This window comes from Mauremys reevesii, linkage group 5 (assembly GCF_016161935.1).
Source record: "Mauremys reevesii isolate NIE-2019 linkage group 5, ASM1616193v1, whole genome shotgun sequence".
NCBI lineage: Eukaryota > Metazoa > Chordata > Testudines > Geoemydidae > Mauremys > Mauremys reevesii.
Window position 1 is genome coordinate 59,574,158 of NC_052627.1, and position 24,563 is coordinate 59,598,720.

General features: G+C 43.2%; 1 protein-coding gene across 11 annotated transcripts in view; it reads left to right on the forward strand.

Moving 5' to 3' along the window:
* TRIM2 (tripartite motif containing 2) overlaps positions 1-24,563 on the forward strand; it is a 107,002-nt gene that overhangs the window by 14,471 nt on the left and 67,968 nt on the right. For 2 of the 11 annotated variants that reach the window (XM_039541116.1, XM_039541126.1), the window contains exon 1: positions 19,725-20,154. The exons of 1 other annotated variant lie outside the window; for it this stretch is intronic. The gene's annotated coding sequence lies outside the window, so the exon portion shown is untranslated. Of the gene's footprint in view, positions 1-7,642; positions 7,760-17,653; positions 17,676-17,716; positions 17,885-19,578; positions 19,604-19,724; positions 20,155-24,563 lie in introns of those variants that run through there. 8 more of the 11 variants (XM_039541117.1, XM_039541123.1, XM_039541112.1 and 5 more) reach the window with 8 other exon arrangements.

Consider the following 24,563-nt stretch of genomic DNA (forward strand, 5'->3'; position numbering starts at 1 on the left):
GATTTAGACCCTGTATAGGCCAAAGCTTTATTCTGACCTTAGGGACACAGTTTGGTCCCAGTTACATATTGTAACTGGGTCAAGAGACAATTATCTTTTGACTGAATTCTGTTAGTTGGCTACAATTGTAGTATAGGTGGGGCCCTAATTTGTGGAAATCTCCATATTGTTGTTTCATGTCTGACACTGAACTTATTTTTCTTCCATTCCTTACACAGCTTTTAAAATAGGGGTTTGCCTGGCACACTAGGATGGCTCTGTTCATATTTAAGTAAATGATTGTCCTTTGTTACAGCCAGGTGATTCCAGTTAAAATGTTTAATTATTTACATGTGTCCACATGCTAGGTAACTAGCACATTTTTTCCCTTCTTTGATAACAGACTAGGGGGCCCTTAGAAGTATACTGACTATAGTGTTTTGCTGATAATGCCCTCAGGGACGTTAGTCCCAGCTGGGGGAGAGGGGAGGAGGACAGAAATGGAGCTCCCCTTCCGTGCACTGAGCAGCCAGGGCTGGGTCAGATCAAGCCCCACAAACTTCCCCTCGCTGGAGGAAGTTCTGCATTGCCAGGGGGGAGTGGGGAAGGGGTTGAGGCTCAGCAGGGGGTTGGGTGCAGCAGGGAGTCAGGATGCACAGGGTTTGGGCGGACAAGGGGAGCAACGCCCTGTACAGTGACCCTTCCCTGCACCCATGCACCCAGAGCTCCCTCTGCATCAGGAGCCCTCCGACACCCAGAATCCCCCCAACGAGCCCCCCAAACCGCTAGCCTGCTGAGCCTCACCCCCTGCATCAGGGCCCCCCCCACACACAGACCCTCACCCCACTGAGCCCCAACCAGCTACACCCTGCTCCCCCACCAAGCCCCACTCCCCCAATCCAACCCACTGAGTCCTAATTTGTACTCCCCTTCAGAATCATTTCCCCACACCCAGACCCCACACCAAGCTACCCACACCCAGATTGCATTACACAGAACCCTGGTACTCTTGAGGGAATTCTGCACCAAAAAATTAAAATTCTGCAAACTTCTGCCTATTTTAATTGTCAAAATAATACAGAAACACAATAACAATATAACCATACCATTTTCATTTATTTTGGTAATTTATTTCAAAATACTCATGAACAAATAATTAAAAATGGTGTGATTATGTTGTGTAATTTTGACAAAATATACAGAATTTTAAAATTATTGTGTGCGGAATATTTAGGTGCAGAATTCCCTCAGGAGTAACAGATGTATATAGCTATAATACATCCACTTGGATGCCTAAAGAGGAGGTTGTGGCAAAAAATAATTTGCTAAATGAAAGGGAATGGGGGAACATTTTCTTTTTTCATATGAGGCCTGAGAAGATACAGGCACATCCCCAGAGTCTTACGTGGCACTTGCTGTACTTTGGGAGGTATCATAAGGGGGTTAAATATTTTCATAATAGGTAGTTCTCTCTTGAATTAGGAAATGGTCCAAAGGTTCTATGTTCAAAATACACATGATCTGAACTGAGACTCAGCCCAGTTTTCCATTGATTGTGATCCCATATTTCAGTGCACTGAATCTGCATGTGATCTCCTTTTCAGTTTCTGCCATATGCCTTTGTTTTCTTCTACAAAATAAAAATAATCAAATCACTTCACTTCTGGAGTCCGTCCCGCCCCCCCCCCCCCCGAGTTCTTTAGTTGTAAAGAAGTAACTTCTGACCCACTTTACAATTGAAAGCATGCCAATAAAATGTTAAACTACAAACTGTGCTTTGTTCAGCATGGGCAACCTGAAAAGAAAAGTACTGAGTTATATGCATGACAGGCGAGATTTAAACCATGAGGATTTAAACCGAGATTTAAACTGAAGTGGGGCCTGGATTGGGCTGAGGTCTGGGAATACAAGGGAAATGATACTGAAGTGAGGTTGCAGTCTGAGAAGAGGGCACAGGGGAACAGTGAGGCAGGCTGGACTGAGGCCTGGAAACAGGAAAGGGAGACTCTGGATGAAGACTAAAGGTACGTCTACACTACGGGACTATTCCGAATTTGCATAAACCGGTTTTGTAAAACAGATTGTATAAAATCGAGTGCGCGCGGCCACACTAAACACATTAAATCGGTGGTGTGCGTCCACGGTCCGAGGCTAGCATCGACTTCTGGAGCGTTGCACATGGGTAGCTATTCCGTAGCTATCCCATAGTTCCCGCAGCCTCCCCGCCCCTTGGAATTTCCGGGTTGAGATCCCAGTGCCTGATGGGGCAAAAATCATTGTCGCGGGTGGTTCTGGGTAAATGTCGTCAGTCACTCCTCCTTCTGGGAAAGCAACGGCAGACAAGCATTTCGCGCCTTTTTTCCCTGGATTGCCCTGGCAGATGCCATAGCATGGCAATCCTGGAGCCTGTTTTGCCTTTTGTGACTGTCACCGTATGTGTACTAGATGCCGCTCACAGAGGCGATTCAGCAGCACTACACAGCAGCATGCTTTTGCTTTTGCATGACAGCAGAGATGGTTATCAGCCATACTGCACCATCTACCAATCCATAAATTGGTAAAAAGATGAGCATGGCTACCAGTCGTTTTGCACCATTTGCTGCTGTCATAAGTGCCCCTGGCTGCTCTTAGCCAGGGGCGCAAAAGCCAAAATTGGGAATGACTCCCAGAGTCAATCCCTCCTTTTTGGTATCTAAAAATAGAATCAGTCCTGCCTAGAATATGGGCAAGTGTACTAGAGAACCACTGTATCATAGAACCAGAGAGCGCAGCTGCTCTGTGTCAGATCCTGCAGAAATTATGAGCTGTATGCTATTCACAGGGGGTGCTCCTGCAACAACCCCACCTGTTGATTCTGTTCTTCCCCCAGCCTTCCTGGGCTACTGTAGCATTGTCCCCCCACTTGTGTGATGAATTAATAAAGAATGCAGGAATAAGACACACTGACTTGTTAGTGAGAAATGAGTGGAAGGCAGCCTCCAGCTGCTATGATAGTCCAGACAGGACAGTAAGGAGTGTGGAGGAGAGGAGCCCAGCATCCCTCTGCTAGTCCAGGGGCAATTGAATCTTTTTTTTACACATGAAGGGTGGGGGCTGACAGAGCTCAGCCCCCTGTTGCTATGACGACAATGGTTATCAGCCATACTGTACCATCTACCAGGAAAAATTAGGGCCAGGCACCCTTGATAGACCTCACTGATCTAGTCTGCATGGTTACCAGTCCTTTTGCACTGCCCCATGTGCCAATAGGCTGATGACGAGGACGGATACCAGCCGTATTGCACCATCAGCCACCCATGGCGGGGGGGAGCAAGGATGTTGGTGTTGAGTGCTGCAGCATCGGGTCTATCTGCAGCATTCAGTAAAGATAGGGTGACATGTTAAAGAGTCAAGAGAGGATTGTTTTCCCTTTCACTTCTGCGGCCGGGTGCGTAAATTGCCGAGCTATGCCCTGACCCACCGCGGACACTGTGTTTGACCCTAGAAGCATTTGGAGCTCAGCCAAGAATGCAAATACTTTTCGGAGACTGCAGGAACTGTGGGATAGCTTGAGTCCTCCAGTCCATGAGCGTCCATTTGATTCTTGGGCTTTCCGTTACGTTTGTCACGCAGCAGTGCGCTGAGCCCCTGCTATGGCGTCTGTCTGGAGATTTTTTAAAAATGATTTTGAATTTCGTCTTCTGTAACGGAGCGCTGATAGAACAGATTTGCCTGCCCTTACAGCGATCACATCCGCATGGTCCATGCGGGAGCTCTTTCTTTATTTTGATTTTTAACTGCATCGCCACACGTGCTGATCTGAGCTCCACGCTAGGCAAACAGGAAATATTCAAAAGTTTGCGGGGCTTTTCCTGTCTACCTGGCTACTGCATCCGAGTTCAGATTGCTGTCCAGAGCGGTCAGTGGTGCACTGTGGGATACCGCCCGGAGGCCAATACCGTCGATCTGTGGCCACACTAACCCCAATCCGATATGGTAATACTGATATTAGCGCTACTCCTCTCGTTAGGGAGGAGTACAGAAACCGGTTTAAAGAGCCCTTTATACCGATATAAAGGGCCTCTTAGTGTGGACGGGTGTGGCATTACATTGGGTTTACGCTCCTAAAACCGGTTTAAACGCCTAGTGTAGACCAGGCCTATGGAGGGAGTAGAGTTAAACTGCATGTTCTGAGGTCTGGGAAGGGGTAAGGAACATAGGTGAAACTAGATTAAACCCGAAGGCCAGGAAGGGGTGTAGAATGAGGTTTTTAGGATTTTAACCAAATATTTTTTGGTTTCAGTTGCAGAAAACCAAAATATTTTCTTTTTTTATTGAGAAATTAAACAATTTTTATGACAGTTTTTTTCTTTCAAAAATGTCCATTTAATTAAAAAGCCAATTTCAAATGAGAAAATATTTAAACAAAAAAAAAAAGCTCAGATTTAAAGGTTTGCACTAGTGGTTGCTGCCATGGGGTCAGTAGCTTTCAGATCACGTGTTTAAAGAGTGATATCTTCCAGGGGACTCAGCAGAGGCTTAGCCAGTAAAAACACAAGCACCCAGTCCACACTTGCGCTTACACTGTTGGTAGCACCAGTAACAAATTTCCTCGGGTAGACAAAGCCCTAAGGACAAGGAGCCAAATTCATCCTTGGCATAACTCCATTGGTGTTGAAGGAATTCTACTGAGAATGAATTTTCCTGAAGAGTGAGCCTTTTCAGGATAGTCCACTCAATCAGCTCATTCTTGCACTCTCCTTTGTTTCTTTATTTGTGGCTACATTGCATTAGCATCTTAAAGAAATTGCCATGGAAATCAGAGATGAGATAGCTACAAACTGTCTGTTCATAGCTATTCACAGGTCTGCCACAAACCCAGGTACAGTGTTTGTGCACCTTATACAAATCCATCGCAGATAGTTGTTTCCAGTCCCTATCCCTAATATCTAATAGTAGAAGAGAATAAGCAACATATGCCGAATGGATGAGAGGGAGATAAGCAAATACATAAAATAGTTATGTATGGAACAATTGTATATAGGTATAATTTTTTGTATTGCTTTGTAATTACATAAATAGCAATTTCTACAACTGTCCCTCATTCACCTCCTTCTGCTGCCCCTCCCCAACTCAGCTATGACCCATTTCTTGTAAGTATTGTGGCAGAAGTGGCTCATGCAAATGGATTTGAAGGAATCATAGAATACCAGGGTTAGAAGGGACCTCAGGGGGTCATCTAGTCCAACCCCCTGCTCAAAGCAGGACCAAACCCCAGAGAGATTTTTGCCCCAGTTCCCTAAATGGCCCCCTCAAGGATTGAGCTCACACCACTGGGTTAAGCAGGCCAATGCTCAAACCACTGAGCTATCTGTGTCTTCTAGATCTGTTCTAGGAGGGCATTTCATTCACAAGAGGCAGGGTGAAATGAAAAAGTTTGTGGGAGGAGTAAATAAGTACGCAACATTCAAGACCAACTCTTTTGGAGGAGTGGAAAAGACGGGGACAATGCAAGAAGTAGAGGGGATAAATGGGGAAGGACAGAGTTGTGAAGGGCTTTGAAGGTTACAACAAATATCTTGAGCTTGTTATGGGTGGAGGGATTCCAACAAGGAGGGTGATGTGGTCAGAATGATGAGCAAAGATGATCTTAGTAGCTGCTTTTCTAAGGATGAGATAGGAACAATATGTGCATTAGGGAGGCCAGAGCAAGGGAAGCTGTAATAACCAAAACTAGAGATGATGAGGGTGTAGATGATGATGTTAGCTGATTGGACAGAAAAGAAAGGGTGGGTTGTAAAATTGTTATGAGGAAGAAGCAGTAAGATTTTATCACAGCCTGGTTGTGTGGGCCTGGTGAAACGATGATGATGACAAAAATAACAGAGCATAGAGATAGTGGAGAGGACAGAGTTGGATTAGGGACCCAGCTGCTGAGTCATGTGATTGCACCAGAATCCCAGTGTTCATTTAAAAAAAAAGATTCTATCCCTCCTGATTGTGAAGGAAAATGAAAATGTGACTCAAGCTTATCTGATGCAGTGACGTGTGCCTGAGTCTGCAGATAACATTAACACCTCATTGAGAAAGATAGGGTAGTTCACACCACTCAGAGCTATTGTTTCAGGCTAACACTCACCTTCCTGGGGGACTCCACTCCCCCACCTAAGCAAATATGCCCTGGCTGCTGGAGTAAATGCTGGGGGACCCTGCTGCCACCCCAACTGTCCAGGTGGGAAAGGGGACTCCTAATGCTATCCTTATTGTTCCCGAGATTCAGAAGGGCCTGCTGCGAGACTGAGGGGAGAAGGCCCTCTTGTGAAGGGAATGGTGGGCCATGGCTCTGGCAGAGGGTCCTGAGGGTGGAGCCTCCAGGGACCCTGTATCATGGTGTGACTAGGGCAGTGGATTACCTAATCTGACCCTGCACAAGGAATTTGAAGAAAAGATCAGGAGATCAGATGGAGTTAGGTTAAATTACAATTGACAAGACATCTGGGAGGAGATATTCAAATAACAGTCTAAAATATGTGATTGGATGGAAGGAGAAAGGTGAAGAGTGGAAGGGAATAACTGAATCATTGATACAAAAGTTTTAGAAGAAGTTGCATACTACCTAGTCAGAGAATAAGAGGGTAACTAAGACCATAGCCTGTGGCACAACCATGGAGAGTGGCAGACACTCTGGAGGAGATGTTGAAGGCTCAATTAATCAGAAAGGTAAGAGGAGAACCAGGTGAAAGCCAACGGAGCACTTGATTTTTAAGAAGTGATGTTCTGCTGGTTTTGGGTGAGGCTGGAGTATAGAACTTGAGATTTAGCCAGGAAGAGGTTGTTAGAGACTTGATGAGACCAAGGTGGTAGCATGAATAAAGGACCAAAAGGGCTTGGTATTTAGGGTGATGAGATGCCCCAAATATCGGGACTGTCCCTATAAAATCGGGACAGTCCCGATATTTGGGGCTTTTTAAAATATGGGCTCCTGTTACCCTCACCCCGTCCTGATTTTTCACACTTGCTATCTGGTCACCCTACTGTTATTGAGGACAAGGGAGAGGAAAGAGATTAGAGTGACGCTGAGGGACTTCAGGGGAATGAATAGGGCCACGAGGGCAGTGTGAGGTGTTAGACAGCAAGTGAGAAACCCCTGTCAGGGGAAAGAAGGTGATAGAAGGAGAGTATGCTGGGAAGGGGTGAGAGGAGGAAGATCACAGTGAATTTTGTCAATTCTTTTCTCTGGAAACATCTGTAAGAGTGTGGGCAAGAGAAAAAAAAATTTCTACAGTGAACATGGGCCACAGCTGTGCTCCTAGTGTTTTTTATTGATCTAAAAGCAGGACCAGGCTAAATGCAATGCAGATGCCTGTGAGATTTTTAAAAATGATTATATGTAAGTGAAGCAAATGTGTTTTTCCTGAAATGACTTATTGATTTCCCCCCCACCCCTTCTGCTCTAAGCCTTTTTCTGGTTAGTTGTAAACAGCACAGCGCTCATTGTTTCTTCCTAGTCAGCTCCTCTTACTCCCCTGCTTTCCCCTTCTTAAGAATGAAACACAATATCTTAAACAAACAGAACCTATAGAGGCTAATCATTGGCTCACATTGTCCCCTGATACTGCAGTCCTACCTCTTTGGCTTGTGCTGACAAGCTGTTTATGTTTTTGCAAGGCCACCCTTTAACTCAGCCGCCTGATGACCATAATGGGACCAATTGTCTGAATGCTGCAGGGAACTGAATCTCCTGATCACAGAGACTGTATTTCAGCCTCTGATGCTCCTGAATGGACATTATGGAACGCTAGTAAGTAGGTTTCTAACTGTGCCATTATAGGTTTTATCATGGGGCTATGGATAATTCTCATTTAGCAGAACTAGTAAGAAATTGCAATTCAGATGTGCAGTTGTTAAAATAAATTATATCCTTCTGTATAAAGTGAAAGAACAGCTGCTTTGTATTCAAAGAACAGTCTATTTAATTTCAAATGAGAATGAAATCTTCCTGGATAAAATAGGGAGATAACAGGATGAAGTTAATTGGACACAAGCTATTTAAACTTGCTTTGTGGTGTGTGTGTGTGTTGTTTGTTTTTTTGGTGGGGATCAGTGTTTAAACTATATGGGGCTTAAGTTATCAGCATCTAGTTTTCTGTCACAAATTTACAATATTGTGGCAGTTTTTGTAGTCATAAATACAGGACTTCAGAAAAGTGTGAAAGAGTTGGATATGAGATACTGTAAAATTAATGCTCTATAAAAGTGCTGAAAGGTGTTGTATTCTAAGATATATTCCTACTAACTAAAAAAAGGATCCAGGCTCAGCAATTTTAACATTCTTTGCTGTTATGAAATGTGCGCAGTTCCATGAACCCAGAGACCTCAGAGTGGGGATGGGTTTAGCCTTCTGGATCTCCAAGTGTATCTTTTCTGTTTTTCAATATGCTAAAAAATAATCCTTAGCGCTTAACCAGTTCTTTACATCTTTAAAGTGTTCTGAAAAGATTAACTAGTTACTCCTAAAAAACCCTTGTGAGGTAAATATTCTCATCCCTTTAGAAACAAGTACAGACCAACACTCTCTGAACTTTAGATGAGCCTGCATCTGGATTTAAGTTTGTGGCTTGAACCCATATGTAAATATAGAAAACTGAGACACAATGGGTATACGTCTACACAACATTTTGGGGTGAGCAGAAGCAAGCTCCCAGCCTGGGTAGACAGGCTTGGGCTAATGCTCTAAAAATAGCTGCATAGATAAAGCTTTGAAGTTGTGGCTTGGCATGGAGGGGTTCTGAGCCATAACTCAAAGTGTTGCCTATACAGTTGTTTCTTGGAGCACTAGGTGAAGTGCACTAGCCTGTGTCTCAGAAGTTTACTCCCACTCACTCCAAAATGCTCTGTAGACACAGAAGTGCTGGAACGATTTGTATAGTGGGGGTGCTGAGAGCCAATGAACCAAACTGTAAATCCTGTAGAAGATGGAAACCACTTCAAGCCAGGGGGTGCAGCAACACCCCCGCAGCCCTAGTTCCAGCACCTATGTGTAAAGATACCCAATGGTGCTAAATGACTTTCCAAGGCCACACAGCAAGTCATTGCAAAAGCAAGTATTACAACTTAGACTGGCTCTCCGTCTGGTACTCAGTTCACTAGAGTAGTCTCTCTCTTTTTTTGCAAAATCCCATCAGATAGCAGAATTTGAAGTGATGATGAGTGAACCCCAGAGGTTGGGTTTGGTTAAGAGAAACACCCACATGTTTGGCTACTTATCCAAATGACACACACTCTTCAGATCTGCAGTGGGCTGGAAACCTCAGGAGAGCAGATTCCAGCAATATTTTTAGTGCTTCCTTTATCTGGTCTGGCTGGAAATATTCCATATGTCACACTGACAGCACTTAATACTTCCAGGATAGCCTTTCCTGCTGCCTTTTAGCTTTTCCTCTTTCAGTCACCACTTTGAAACTGGAAGTGCAGAGATCTGCAGAACAAAGATCAATTCAGGTTTTGGGTAAAAGGTTTCCAAGCAAGAAAGACTCTTATTGTAAATTAATATGTTCACCGTATTTAAAACTACCCATTTTTTTAGCCAGAGGTCAGAAGTACTTTTACTTTGTTTGATTTAAATGATTATGAAGTTTGAGTCACAAACCAACCAGTACAAGGATGTTCTCAAGGAAGGCTGGGGGTCCAGTTCTCACTAGTATGGCCTGCAGTAAAGCTTTCCTAACTAGCCAGCTGAAAAGTCACCTAATGTGGGAGATTCTCTAGGGATTGTAGCATCAGCATATAGCCATCCTTGCCGTACTACTTGGATTCTGTGCTATGACAGCTTGACCATACCTCAGAATCAGGCCACCTTTAGCTCAGGTTCTTCGTACTCTTCCATGTGGCATTTAAGATTACTCAATGCAAGGAGCTTGGGTTGGGTTGTCATCTAAGCTTCAATATCTATGTAAAATAGTGGCTAAATTACTATTCATTTAATTAAATATAAACCCTTGTTTAAAATAAAAATTATCAAATTGTGGGCTACCATCTCATTTAGTATGTTTTAGCTGGATGTGATCTGACATTCAAGAAACTAGGCTTTATTGTTGAAATGCTAAAGCAAATATTAACTCAGGTACATGGAATGAGCCATTATAATAGGCAAACCAATGCTAACTACAGAAATAAGGTGTTTCTATGTCAGGCCAGCTATTGTACGGCATAGGTTTTGGCATGATTCCATATAAGCAGTGCTTAGATATTGCAGCTTGAATAGCAGGCTTGATACAAATATGAAAATGGATTTTTGTTGTTGTTGTTGTGGATAAGTTAAAGCACCCGGACCGGACCCCATTGTCTTGCTTATTCCTAATAATATATAAGCTCATTGTATTGTGTCTGACTATTGAAAGAAATGTTGTGCGTATCTGGAGTGCAGCACAACATGGCTTGCTCAATAGGGGCTAATTGTACTTGTTTAATTTACCTCAGTCTAAAGAGACAGCAGATTAAAATGGATTTCTTTGTCTCTCTCCCTTATAGGGAGATAATTTTCCAGATATATTCAAAGAGATTGATAAATCAGAGCATTGCACCAACATCCACCATAAAAAGAGCTGACCACGGTGTACCACATATCATCCTTAGATGATAGACTCTCTGTGAAAACAAAGCATGTAACAAATATTAATGAACTGTGCCTTAAAATACCCTATAAAGCCTATAACTGTTATCAATCCAGTTTACAAAATGGGAAAATGAGGTGCAGAGAAGTCTGCAGCAGAGCTGAGAGTAGAATCAAACTCTCCTGCCTCCAATGGCTATGTCTGCCACAGACCTTTCTTCTGGTTCTGTATTTGCCTTTAAGTACATTTGCAAGGTAGCAGCTTTTTCTGTATTGTGAATAACTCAACAATTAATGGAGAATATTAATTTGGGGTTACTGGTAACCCTGACTATTTAACTGCCACCTTCTAAATATCCTTACGAATGCCTGAATACATAGTCTGTAAAGCTGAGTCTGATCTAATACATTTCCCCCTGGCCAGCTCTTGACAAAATGAATGTCAGACAAGCTCCCAAGCTTAGAAGCCATTTGCAGTACTCTTGGAAAATGATATTCTTGTGAAGAACAGGAGGCAATTTTTAATTTGATTTGTTGGATCTAGAACTGGTGGCATGCTGAGCTCTCTAAATGTGCAGTGAAAACAGGGATTTGAGGGTGCTTATCACCTTGCAGGACCAGCCCCTTAACACATGCAGTGCAAGTGTTGATGGTTCATATTTTTAAACAAGACACTTTTATCCTTTTTCAGTTAAATTTAAAATCTGAGCTGGGTTGGGAGTGAAATACCTGACCTGCCCAGGTATCAAAGGATCTAATCAAAATGATCAAGGATAACTGGAAAATTGACTTAATGAGCGACCCAGAGAACTTTGAGTACCCAAAAGAAATAGTGCACTAAAAAAGTGACAGTCTAGGATTTCCCCAAATTTCATCTGGGACACATCAGCACTCACCTATCTGCTTTCTTTGTGCGATGCAGCAAAGTAACTAGAGAAACATAGCATGAAGAAATTTTTTTAATGGAGGGTCTGGGATAGAGGAGATGAGGCTTGCACTCATGGGAACTTCTTCCAATTGTTTGCCTGGGGTGGAAAGAGGAGGCTAGTCCTAAAATAATAGTTTGTGTTGACATTGTATTTTACAACTGCATTACAACTGTACAAGCATTAACTAATTAAGCTTCACATCTCCCTGTAAGAACTGAACATTTTACAGATGGGGGAAACTGAGAGAGACTGGTAAAGTGACTGCAAGTCAGTGACAGAGTTCCTGATTCTCACCCATCTTGCTCATTTCTGCAGGCCATACTGTTTCTCTTACTAGTATTTTTTTGTCAATGACCTGAATCCTGCTTTCACACTGGGATTTATAGGTGTGGAAAGGATGCAGGTTCAGTCCCAATACACAACTAGCCATTGCTGAGCAAAGGAAATGTGCAGCTATATTACACAGGATGTCAGGAATAGAATATGCTTAGGCCCTTTTATAATCCAACCACACTATCAAAAGGCACATTAGCAAGTAAGGAGTTAAATATTGGTAGTGCAGTGACTGGAAAGACAGCCATTGTCCACTCAGCCCTAGTTCATAGTGCTGTATATTAGAACCAAGGAAAGGCAAATTTACTTGGAACTAACCTGAGCTTTCACTCAAGTTCAGTAAAGTTTTGAAAGCCTTTGTCTAAAAAGTTTTAGTTGGCCTGAATCTGCTTTTTTTAGCCTTTAGGATTGTCTAAAATTACTTTTCTTTTCTGGATCTATGTTTCTGGTTCCTAAATGGAAACAACACAGCAGACATAGGAACATAGGAATTACTAAACTATACTGGGAATGGATGCTGCTGCTGATCAGATGGGATGTATCCTTGCCATTATAAAAAAACCTAAAGACATCCTAAGCGTATGATCTTTTCTTTTTTTAAAAAAGTACTGTGTGTAGTGCTCAGCTGGCACTGATACAGCAAGAGCAGGTGGCCCTCCTTTAATTGACAGCCAATTATGCTGGCCACAAAAACAGAAGAGAGAGTCCCAAATTGGTATTCACTCTGGGCCTAATCTGAAATTGTTTGCCGGGCAAAAGTTTTTGAACAAAACTCCCCCCTGGCCCCCCAAGCAGATTCTGGTCAACAAAAACATTTTGCAATTTTGTGTCAAATTTGCTGAATTGTTGGGGGGGGGTGGGGTGAATAAGAAAAATTTAAATTACTCAATGACATTTTGAATGTTGTTTCAATTTTATTTTTAAAAAGGTAAAAAACATCAAATGAAATGACATTTTGTCCAACCCAACACTTTTTTTTTTTTAACTTTCTCATATCGCCGATAAATTTGAAAATCTTTTGTTTTGGGTTGACCCAAAACAATTTTTTTCTTCTCTTTTTAAGTTCAGCCACGAAACTGAAAAGTTGGCTATTCACACAGCTAAACTCCGGAGAGCTGCAGCAGGGGGAAGGAGAGCAAAAGCGGTGTTACGTCATCTTTGCACTGCCTGAATTCTTGGCTCACATGGCCTCTGGCATAAATTAGAACAGTATGGGACTGCTCACACTTACAGCAGCCTCCCCAAGGCTGCCAGAACCTCCACAACACTGGCTGCTATGGCTTCTCTCCCTCCTATCTGGCTGTGCTCTGGCATGCCCCCTATGCCAGGTATTCCAAAGGGGCGGGGGGCGGGGGGCAGTAGCAGCATAAGGCCACTTCTATTGGCTATACACTGCTGCTGAGCTGGAGGAATTTTCCCCATGTCCCTCTATGACACCACAACAGTTTACAGGGGCTAGGGTGGAATCAGACTCAGTCCTCTAGTGCTCCCAGTTCCTTTTGAAATCAGCATGTTGCAGGACTGGGCTCCATTAATGCAAATTAATGATAGTTCATACAATGTTAAACACACAATACAAGGAGCAGGGGCGGCTCTAGACATTTCGCTGCCCCAAGCACGGCGGCATGCCGCGGGGGGCGCTCTGCCGGTCGCCGGTCCCGCGGCGCCGGTGGACCTCCTGCACGCCTGCAGGAGGTCCACCGGCGCCGCGGGACCAGCGGACCCTCCGCAGGCACGCCGCCGAAGGCTGCCTGCCTGCTGCCCTCCCGGCGACCGGCAGAGCGCCCCCCGCGGCATGCTTGGTGTGCTGGGGCGTGCTGGGGCCTGGAGCCGCCTCTGACAAGGAGTCAACTTCTTCTGTGTTTAAGCCAACATAAATGGTGTAAAGTTAAAAGTGCTTTTCTTTACTGTAACTTACAGACAGCCCACTCAGGGTCTCCTCTCAGAATTTCTGTAGGAAGCAACTATCTCAATACCAGTCCCAGAAAGTAAAGTCCAGTCCCAGTATGGGTGAGTCTCTAAACTAGGCAGGAAATTTTATGGATGCCTCTGCCACTTCATCCAGAAAGGAGCTTTAAAATATTACCATCTCCTTCCTCCTTGCCTGGGAGCTGGGTCAGAAATCAGGGGAAAGCAGCAATTTAATCTCCTAGAAGAAAATGTCCGTAATTGAGCAGCCAGCTCTCTGCATTCTCTCCTGGTTCCTAATGTCTGAAAGAATTATCAAACCTGTGTTCAGGTTTTCCCCCTTGTCGCTGTTATTTCTCTGTGTGGGTGTTTGAGAAACACAGGCTGTATAATGCCCATTAAGTTGTAAGACTCATGCTACCATTTGCTACATTAAATCAAATAGCTATGGGGCTCCCTTCTGTGCTGAGGCTCCCAGAACCTGAAAACACATAGATCAAACCTGATTGCCCAGGTTCTCTAGCTGTTAGTCAAATGTTAAAGAATGTCTCAGTAATCTCATGGGCTGAAATTCTGCAGACTTTATTCAGAAAAAAATCCTGTTAAAATCAACAGGAGTACTGGTTGTTTATAGACTGAGACAGGACTGCAATGTGTAACACCAAGATAATATAATATCTCCTGCCATGTACTGTTCCAATTCTTTCACTTTTGTTTTGGAAACTCAACCTCGGGCTGATCTACACTACAAAGTTAGATTGGCTTAACTACCTGGCTCAGGGCTGTGAAAATGTAATTAAGCTGACCCTGTGCAATGTAATTCAGCTGATCTAAGCCGTTGTGTAGACAGGGCTGGCTCTAGGCACCAGCAAACCAAGCCCGTGCTTGGGTCGGTACATTTTCAGGAGCGGCATTCCGGCCATCTTTTTTTAAAATTTTATTTATTTATTTTTGCTTCAGGGTAGTGCGTTGTGCATGGGGGGTGCCCTGGGGCCGCTGCGGTTTGCGCCGTGGGGGAGCAGCACCTGCACCTTGTGGCTGAGCCGGGCAGGCTCCGAGTGGGGAACACTCAGGCTGGGGGCTGCCCCGTGGGGCACACGGAGCCTCCTGCAGGTGCCGCAGGGCTGGGCGAAGCGGCCTGAGCCGCCCAGGGACTGCGGCAGGGCGGCCAGAAGCAGCAGCAGCAGCGGGGCCATAGAGGGCGAGGCGTCCTGCTCTCTGGGGCTCTGCTCCCTGTGGGGCTACCCTGCCCTGGCTCCTCAGCCCCGTGCCGGGGCGGTCCCCTGGCTCTGCCCTCCCGGGTCCTGGCCGGTCCTGGAGGCAGGAGCCCTGGCTGGAGGGACCCTGCCCTGCTGCTTACCCCAACCCTGCCAGTGCCGGACCGGCTGGAGGCGAGGGGGAGCGGGCAGAGTCAGCACTGGTGGCAGGGAGCCCAGGGCTGGGGCAGCAGGGGGTGTGAGTGGGGAAGAGAGAGCCTAGGGCTGGGGTGGCAAGGGGTATGGTGGGGGAGGGCACTGTTGGGGGGTGAGAGCCCAGGGCTGGGGTGGGGGGCAGCCAAAAATTTTGCTTGGGGCAGCAAAAAACCTAGAGCCAGCCCTGTGTGTAGACATCACTAGGTCAATGCATGTCTTTACTATACAACAGCGATGGAAGAACCCCTGATTGTCAATTATTGAACATTATTCAACAAATAGTTTGTGAACAAATTTCAGCCTCTGAATTGAATGTGAATATTTGTTTTACTTTCTGTAAACACTCTTTCAAATAAAAAATTGAAAGTCTGTGGAAAAATAAAAAGCGTTGGGGACACTGAGGTGAATTTACAGGTTTTACTTGAACCCGTGTTAGTGAATAAAGTCTTAAAGTATTCGGCCTATTCTAGTGAGCACCACTCTGCCATGCAAAGAATTGTTTTTCTTTGCTAACTCTGAGACGGTCAATTTAAACGATAAAACATAATGTATGTAAAATGCCATTATTTTGGCAGGAAGAAAATCTTTTTCTGGTCTTTTATTTATGCTTCAAGTTTCCCTGTATGTAACTTTCCACAACTAATTCTTTCCTACCACTGCATTAGTAAACACTTCCCTTCTAATTCCTCCAGAGAACAGAAAGAAATTCATGTTTGAGAGGAAAGAACCAGTAGAAAGTGAAGTGGGAAGGGAGTTTCCAAGGAAGGCCTAGACACTTGGGTGGAGGAGAAGAGGGAGTGAGAAACCAGGCAGCAAGCCTATAGCATAGTGTAGGTTGCCAACCCTCCTGGAATCACACCCTATCTCCTGGATCTCCTGAAGCCAAATTGGGAGAATTTAGGTATTGAAAGTCCGGCAGCACAGCGGGGCTAAGGCAGGCTCGGTGCCTGCCCTGGCCCCACGCCACTCCAAGAAGTGGCTGGCATGTCCCTGCAGGCCTGGGGGGCACAGGGGGTTCCCCAACCCAGAGCCCACACTCCCTCCCATACCCCACCCCCCTGCCCCAGCCCAGGGAAAATGCATGAGGGTGGGGGAGAGTCAGCAACGGAGGGAGGGGAGATAGAGTGAGTGGGGTGAGGCCTTGGAGAAGGGGCAGGGCAGGGCAAGGGTGTTTGGGTTTGTGTGATTAGACAATCGGCAATCCTACATAGCAGTGTCCAGGTGGGGAGTAGATATGATCGAAGATCAGTCTGGAGGTGAGAGGTTCACCAATGGCTGATTTAGGCCTGGGTGGGATATAGAGAAACTATGAGCATGTCTACACTACAAAATGATGTCAAGGTAACTTATGTCAGCATACTGCCACATTTATGTGCACCCTAGACTCCTTGTGTCGGTGGTGCATGTCCTCACCAAGAATGCTTGTATCAATTGTATTGTCAGTGTTGGGCACTGTGGGATGGCTCCTGGAGGCCAGTAACAGTCCATGTGAGCAACGCAGCGTCTACACTGGCACTGCATCATCCTGATAATGTTGACCGTGTCTCTACAACTTTTGGGGTGGTAGTGTTACTAAATTGGCATATAGAGGCACTTATGTTGGTGGGACACAAATTTAAGTGAAGATGCTTCCACAGCTAGGTCAACACAAGGCAGCTTATGTTAACCTAACCATGCAGAGTAGGCCACGCCTATGCCATATTGCATGCTGGGTAGTCAATGTGTGGTGTGATAGAGTTCTGGGGAGAAGAGAAAGAAATAAGAGAAGCACTATTTTTTTCCCCATAAAAATGGTGGCCTCCAAGCAGTAAAATAAGAGCTATCAAACAGACTAAACCAATATGTTCCGGTTTTGAATATTAATGAGGCAATCTTTCATCACAGTTCTTTCTCTAGACAACCTTTAATATAAACACACTGGAGTCTTCCTTAAGAGAACATACATAATAGGTATTTCTTAATCTTGAAAAAAGCCTAAACTAGCTATATTTTCCCAGTCTTCCTTGCAAGGGAAAAAAAAAATCTCAGCTGACACTACAGCTTCAGACTGAAAGGGTTGATTGCATTCACTTTAATGTCTCAGTGAAAGTTTGAGACGTAAGGTGGGTAAGGTAATATCTTTTATATCTCTTACTGGAAATATTTCCTCTCCCACCTTGTCTCTCTTTTATCCTAGGACCAATGCAGCTACAATAACACTGCAAATGTCAATGAAAATTTGTGAGACCATAAAAAGGGAAATCACTGAAAGTAACAATCACTGAACTTGCCCTGTACCATCACAACCAGGATGCCCTGCCTTGCCCAGCAAGCCATGCAGAAAGGAGTATGGTACTTCATCTTCTACCTACAAAATGAAACCCTTTCTCTCCTACAGATCACTACAGCAGGATCAGGGCTTTTGACTGCACCAAAAATATCTGTGCTAAGAAAACTTAAATGAAGTCACTTTATTCCATTCATTCTCTAGTCAGGAATGGGATGATTCACAGCTGCCAACTATCTCCATTTACTTTTATTTAGGTAAAAGACTAACCACTTTTCAGCTCTACCCCTCCCAAAAAGCCCTTTAAGCTCAGTTTATGACAGTGGCATTTAAAGTGTGTTCTCATTTATAGCTTAAGGGTGGGGGGGACTGAACTAAAAGAAGAAAAGCTAAAATCCAGTCAGACCCTCTTCTATATTTTATACAGATGGTTGGTGATTTCTTGGTGTCATAGTATCTGGATATGGTAGGGCTTTTTGGTGGTGGTGGTGGTGGTTTTTAATTGCAATACATTTAAAGGAGACCTTGTTTTGTTTTTGTGTGGCTGTTTTTTTTTAAATGAAATGTATTTAAATGAAATGTATTTAAAGGTCGATTAAAAAAATGTAAAGGGAAAAAAAGGGGGGAGGAGAAGGCTTGTGCTCTTTTTGATTGCTTGTTTTGCCTGATTTTTGTTGTTGTTGTGTTTTGGTTTCTTTTTAGATTTGATTTTTTTTACACTAGAAATTCATGTCTCATCTATATTAGAAAAGTTCATGATGACTAGTGTAATTATAACATCACAAAAGATGGAAAGTTGAGCAAATGGGAGGGGGAGGAGTTTTTAGGTAGACTGTTTAAAGTGGTTTGTTTTGTTTTGTTCACCTGCAATGTCTGATGCTTTGGAAGAAGGATGTTTCTGTTTAAGGTTTAACACTTGCCCCTTCAATTAGGATTTGAATACTGTACTCCTAATACACATTATCTAATATCCTTTGCAGGTCTTCCAGAAAAACTAGACCAGACCTTACATTCCTAATATTTCCAAGTTAAAAAACAAGCAAGGGGAAAACCCCACCTAAATCAAAAGCAACTATGCCACTTTCAAGCCGCCTTTATCCATCATAGAGTAGCAGAACTCCATTAAAAATCTTTTGCAGATTATATGTAAGCCCTAAAGTATCAGAAAATGTAGATAAGTACTCAGACTTTTGGACATATGTTAACTGAACCTTTGAGGGATTGATGATGTGGGGTAACTTTTTGAAAAATGCGTAAGTGATTCAGGCTTCTATTGACTTTGAACAGGATTTGGGTGCTTCTTAAAATTTTACTACTTTGTTGCCTTTGTAAGGGGTACCCAGCCTAATGATTGCTAGCTGCTGGGCTAAATCCTAGGGTTCCTCCATAGACTTCAGGGAGGGTTTGCCTGACCAAGAAAGACCTCCAGGTTGACCCCCAAACACTTAAAGGATGTAAGTAGATCAGTATTCACTTCCCCATTTGTAAATAATGAGCTATTTTTCCAAATGGCTAATCAGTCTGTCAGCAGACTAGCCTTTTTTTTTTCCTCTGGAAGGGCTACTTATGTTTATGTTGATGGGGCTGGGAGATTTGTTTACTGTTGCAGAGGGGAAAATGGGCCAATGCCTTATAAATTCATTCATGATTGTATTGATCTGCTTTTGGAGGATGCCTATAGGAACATTTAGTCCTCTGCACTCATGAGACCATTTTGGAACAGCTCATGAAGCTGGCTGTTGCTTTTCAGTCTTTGTACCTTGGATTAGTTGCAGGGCCAGTACTTGGAGAATGCAAGCAAGGCAGGCAGTATATTCCATCCAGCTTTAGCAGCAATTTTCAGCTTATGAAAAACAGATGACTTAATGCTCTGGAAGTGAAAGCGACTGACATAAGAACAGCTTTGACAGAAAATCCTGGGTTAAGAAGATTCAGCTCAAGCTAGATTGTTTTTCCTTTATTTTTATTACATCATTGGTATGGCCCCAAAGACAATCAGACATACCATTTGGAAATACAGAGGGATGAAGTTTTAACTTTCAGATCTCTTCAAACTGCAGAGCTACAGGAATAAATGAAGGGAGAGGGAAACTAAAAGCCTTTCCTGTGGTTTCCTGCTCAGCTGACAGCCATTTAAAAGGAGGAGAGGTAGCAACAGCCCTCTCCTATTGTCTTTCTAAATACTGTAAGTTCTTTCACAGTTGTTTGCTACTATCCTTGTGTTAATTTGCACTCAGATATTTTCTGGAAGTGGTGAGAATCCACTCTTGGTTGCTGTGATTTTTGTCAGGGATTCTGCTGTGTGTGTGAGACAGAAGGAATCAGCTTGTGTTGGTTCTCCTCTTTTTGAGCATTGTAGACAGTTAAGTATTGGCAGTTTGACACCCCTTTTGTTGATGGGCATGTCAATATGATTTTGGAAGTTTAGGTGCTGTTATCCTTTCTGGCAGAACCTTTGCTGCATTTGTGCAGAAACTGTTTGAGACTTGGCAAAAAGACAACAGCGAATGTTTCGACCAACTATGTGTGTCGAATGCTGGAAGAGTGAGCTTTTCAAAGAGAGATTGTATGATCCTGAATAAACAGGACGTGACAAGGAAAACAAATGTCTTCTGCTACTTAATGATAAAAGAGAAAAACTGAGGCAAAGCCCAGGAGCTTCCATGTGAAACAAATGCAAAGCCATTTATTCAACAAAAGAACATGACTCTCTACACTTGACAGGACAATATCAAGGTACACTTAGGAATTTTTTTAATAGTTCTCCCCTCTTTCTTACCCCCCCCCCAGTAATTATTTAACCCTTGGAAGCTTAGAACTAAATTCCATTGCCTTACCAATTGTTCTTCATACAGACTCAGGCTAGTTTCTCATTGCAAGGTTAACTGCTGCTTGTCTGCTGATACTGATGGATCGGGATTGCTTTTTATTATTTCTCTTGATCATACAGTGCACAAGGAGCTTCAGACAATTTGTGGATGGATATAAGAGAGACCAAGGTCATGTGACAATTCTGGGCCTTATCAATTTAGATACTGTACCCTTGAATCTGATGCTTCCCAATATGAAACAAACAACCCAACCCCCTGCTCCCAAACCTTTTATCCTTGAAATATGCTCCAGTATCAGCTTGTGAAACAAGGAAAGCTATAGCTTTGAGGTCAAACTTTCAACAGGCGCAGCAGGCAAAAACCATGTACAGGTGTACTCAGGGGCTGCTCTAGACATTTCGCCGCCCCAAGCAGGGCGGCATGCTGCGGGGGGCGCTCTGCTGGTCGCCGGGAGGGCGGCAGGCGGCTCCGGTGGACCTCCTGCAGGCGTGTCTGTGGAGGGTCCGCTGGTCCCGCGGCTTTGGTGGACCTCCCGCAGGCGTGGCGACTGGCAGAGCACCCTCCGCGGCTTGCCGCCCCAAGCACGTGCTTGGCGTGCTGGGGCCTGGAGCTGCCCCTGCGGTATACTGAACTTTCTGTGGGTAAATCAGAAGACTGAAGTGAAGATTCTAACATAGTTGCTAAATAAATACTAAAGGGATCTGTAGGGCTGGGGGATTCCCTATAGTACTACATGGGGAGATGTAGTGGGCACTGCCCAAAAGAAAGGGGAAAGGGAGATCCCTTCCTCTCCCCTGAAGATTCTGGAATGTGGAATTTGAGGGCAGTGGGCTAACTTTTGGGTAACCCCTTGAAGAGCTGAGAAGACAGTGTTGCCATCTCTCATAATTTTATCATGGGTCTCATAATAGTTGGCATTTTTCGTAAAGTCCCAGCTCCTGGAGTCAAGTGATTTGTATGGGAATCTCAACATATATATTTAAATGAAAGCTTCTAACTCTCGTGGTTGTGGGGAAGAGCCTGAAAACATTAACCTTAAAGTCTTAAAAAATCAGAGGCAAATGAAAAGAACCCAAAATGTATTATGATTTTTTTTTTAATTCTCATTATTTTTAAGCCAGTGTTGTGGGGTTTTTTTGGGGGTGGGGGCTTAAAAAACAAACACCCCCCCCCAACATGAATTAAATTCCTGGAGTTGGGAACACTGAGAAGAGAGCATCCAGCTACTGCTGAACACATTGGGAGAAGGTGAGGTAGAAGGCCATCTGGACTCCTGCACCAAGCTAGAGGACAGCTAAAGATAAAGAATTGCACGTCCTCTTTTCTGGGAGCACATGGCTGATTGCCCCCGCCCCCCCCCCCCCAAATTGTCTGGCTCAGGCCTACTTCAAACCCCCTAAGATACACTGAAGCATTCATTGAACCCCAGCAAACCTTTTCATAAACTTCAGCAAGTTTGGGGTTTATGACAAAACCTACTGCACTCTGTCTGGTTCTGGCCTATGTTATGGGTGGTCCTCAGCTGTTTTTAAATGGAATTTTTAAACCATGATATTTGATGCTATATTCATGTGCCCTGTACTCATTTACTAATGAGAATTGGTGGTGGATAAATAGTTTTGTTCTAAATATCAACTTTTTAAATGGAAATTCTTTTCCATGAACCTTTTCCATGAATTCTTTTCCATTGCATTAATTCAGATAGGTCCTGATTTTCAGGTGTACTAGCCATTTGTGCATGCTGCTTAGCTGTGACTGCGGTGTGAATTTTGCTGCGCACAGCTGCATGTGCATAATTTTGAAAATCAAATTCTTACATGCCAAAAAATTACTAATTTTCTGCTCTAAACAGCACTTGCTGTAATTTTTGTGCAAGTATTTTTCACTTGTTCAGTTAATACGCTAGATAGTTGTGTGTTTGCAGACTGGTTGCATGGTTTTATAGACAACAGTAATGGGGAACAGTAACTTGAGCAGACTGGAGTGATGGCTTCACTTTTTTTTAGTACTAAAATTGTGAAGGTACCAACAGAGTGTTTGTGTCTTCGGGGGGCAACTAACATAATGCTCTTCTTCCCTTTCTAAGGCTTAATCTTGTTTTGATTCACCAGCCATTTAACCCCTGTTTGTCTGGTTGCCTACCAAGCAGATCTGGTAGGAAAAATGGGTTGTAGGTTTTGGTCTTAATTGGGTGAATCTGGCCAAGCTGTCTGGGGCTATTCCAGACACGGCATGGAGGAATACTCCTGGTCTAGTGATCTCATTTTTAGCTGGATGATTGGATTGCTCTGGATGATCAGTGCTTAAAATGATCGCAAAGACATACTGGGTATGTCCTTGCATGATCAGGAAATTTTGTTAATTCATAACAAATTTCTGACTCACTGGCTTATGTAAATATATTTCTGTTACTACTGATTCCTTCTGGGGGGAAAATAATGAGTAAAATAAACCACTTAAGTCCAGGGTGTCCTAACTCTGAGAACAGTGTCATGTGTTCCCACATGAAAGCTGAAATTTGTCCAGCTGCGTGGGACTTTAAATATACACTGTTTTGTGTAAACATGCTGTATTGTGTCTTGCACAAAAACAAATGCTTGATATGGTGAATTAGGATTTGTCCTTGAGCCTAATTTAAAAGGACTGTACTTAATCATTCACCAAGTTTATCTGCTCTTCAAAATAAAATATGCCTAACCTTGGGAAATTAATGTAGCTGATTAGCACTATTTGCTTATGTTTCTACAGCAGCAAACTTTTATACAGATTTGTCAGAGCAGTAAAAAGGGATATAGAGTAATTAGGGCCCAGAACTTAATTTACCTTTAAAATGATTATATTGTGGTGGGGATTAGTTCTTCTGGTTTGAATATTTTTTTAGGGAACATGCAGCACTCCATAATAAATGCAATAGCCACTAATATTGATGGATCTACATATGGATTCTAAATTCTAGTCTCTTATGCTTTGCTGGCCCTTTGGCAGAAATTAGACGTACTATTTCCAGACATAGGCCTAATAATACCAAGCTCTCTTCATTACTAGATCTCCAAAGTGATGTGCACAGTCCTATTGCATTATTAACAATGCTTGTGCTTAAACAAGGAAGCAAGAAACATGAAGACATGACAGTTCGTTCTATAGAATCACTGGAACCAGATCAATGTTTGCTAAAGGGAAGAGAAATAAAAAAGGAATTAAAGTTCATTTTCAGAATTCTAAGAAAAATGACACATAATGAAGAGAAAATAGGTCAGCTAAATACAGATTTTTAAGATATAAAACTTGATGGTATCCTATTTAAAGCCTTCCATGTGCTTAATTTTTATCATGTAATGCTTAATATGTTTGTTTACTTATGCTTTCTCTAGTTAGAACTGAGGCAACCCTGTTATTTATTTTAGACAAGCCATACATGGAGTGGAGAAGCGTTTAATCAGTGAACTGGTGTATATAGCTATGAAACTGTGATGCTGAGGTTCTAGTTATATATACTTAATGGTGGTCAGTACCTGGAAATTGTGTTCTGCAGGAAATTTCAAATTGTTTCATACTGAACTGGAACAAAAAATAAAAATTTCCTGCAGAATTTCATTTTGCAATTTCCTTTAGGAAAAATTAGAAACATTTTCTTTCAGCCTTATTGAATTATTTTCATAGATTCCAGGGTCAGAAGGGACCATTGTGATCATCTAGTCCAGGGGTTGGCAACCTTTCAGAAGTGGTGTGCTAAGTCTTCATTTATTCACTCTAATTTAAGGTTTTGCGTGCCAGTAATACATCTAAATGTTTTTAGAAGGTCTCTTTCTATAAGTCTATAATATATCTAAACTATTGTTGTATGTCAAGTAAATAAGGTTTTTAAAATGTATAAGAAGCTTCATTTTATGTTTAAATTAAAATGCAAAGCCCCCCGGAATAGTGGCCAGGACCTGTGCAGTGTGAGTGCCACTGAAAATCAGCTCGTATGCTGCCTTTGGCATGCGTGCCATAGGTTGCCTACCCCAATCTAGTCTGACTCCTGTATAAGACAGGCCATAGAACTTCCCCAGAATAATTACTTTTTGAATTAGAGCCTCTTAGAAACACATAGTCTTGATTTAAAAATTGCAAGTGATGGAGAATCAACCACAACATTTGGTAAATTGTCTAGTTTCAACTTCCAGCCATTGGGTGGTGGTATATCTTTCTCTGCTAGACTAAAGAGCCCATTAGCAAATATTTGTTCCTTGTGTAGGTACTGATACACTGTGATCAAGCTATCTCTTATCTTTCTCTTTAAGTTAAATAGATTGCGCTCCTTGAGTCTATCAC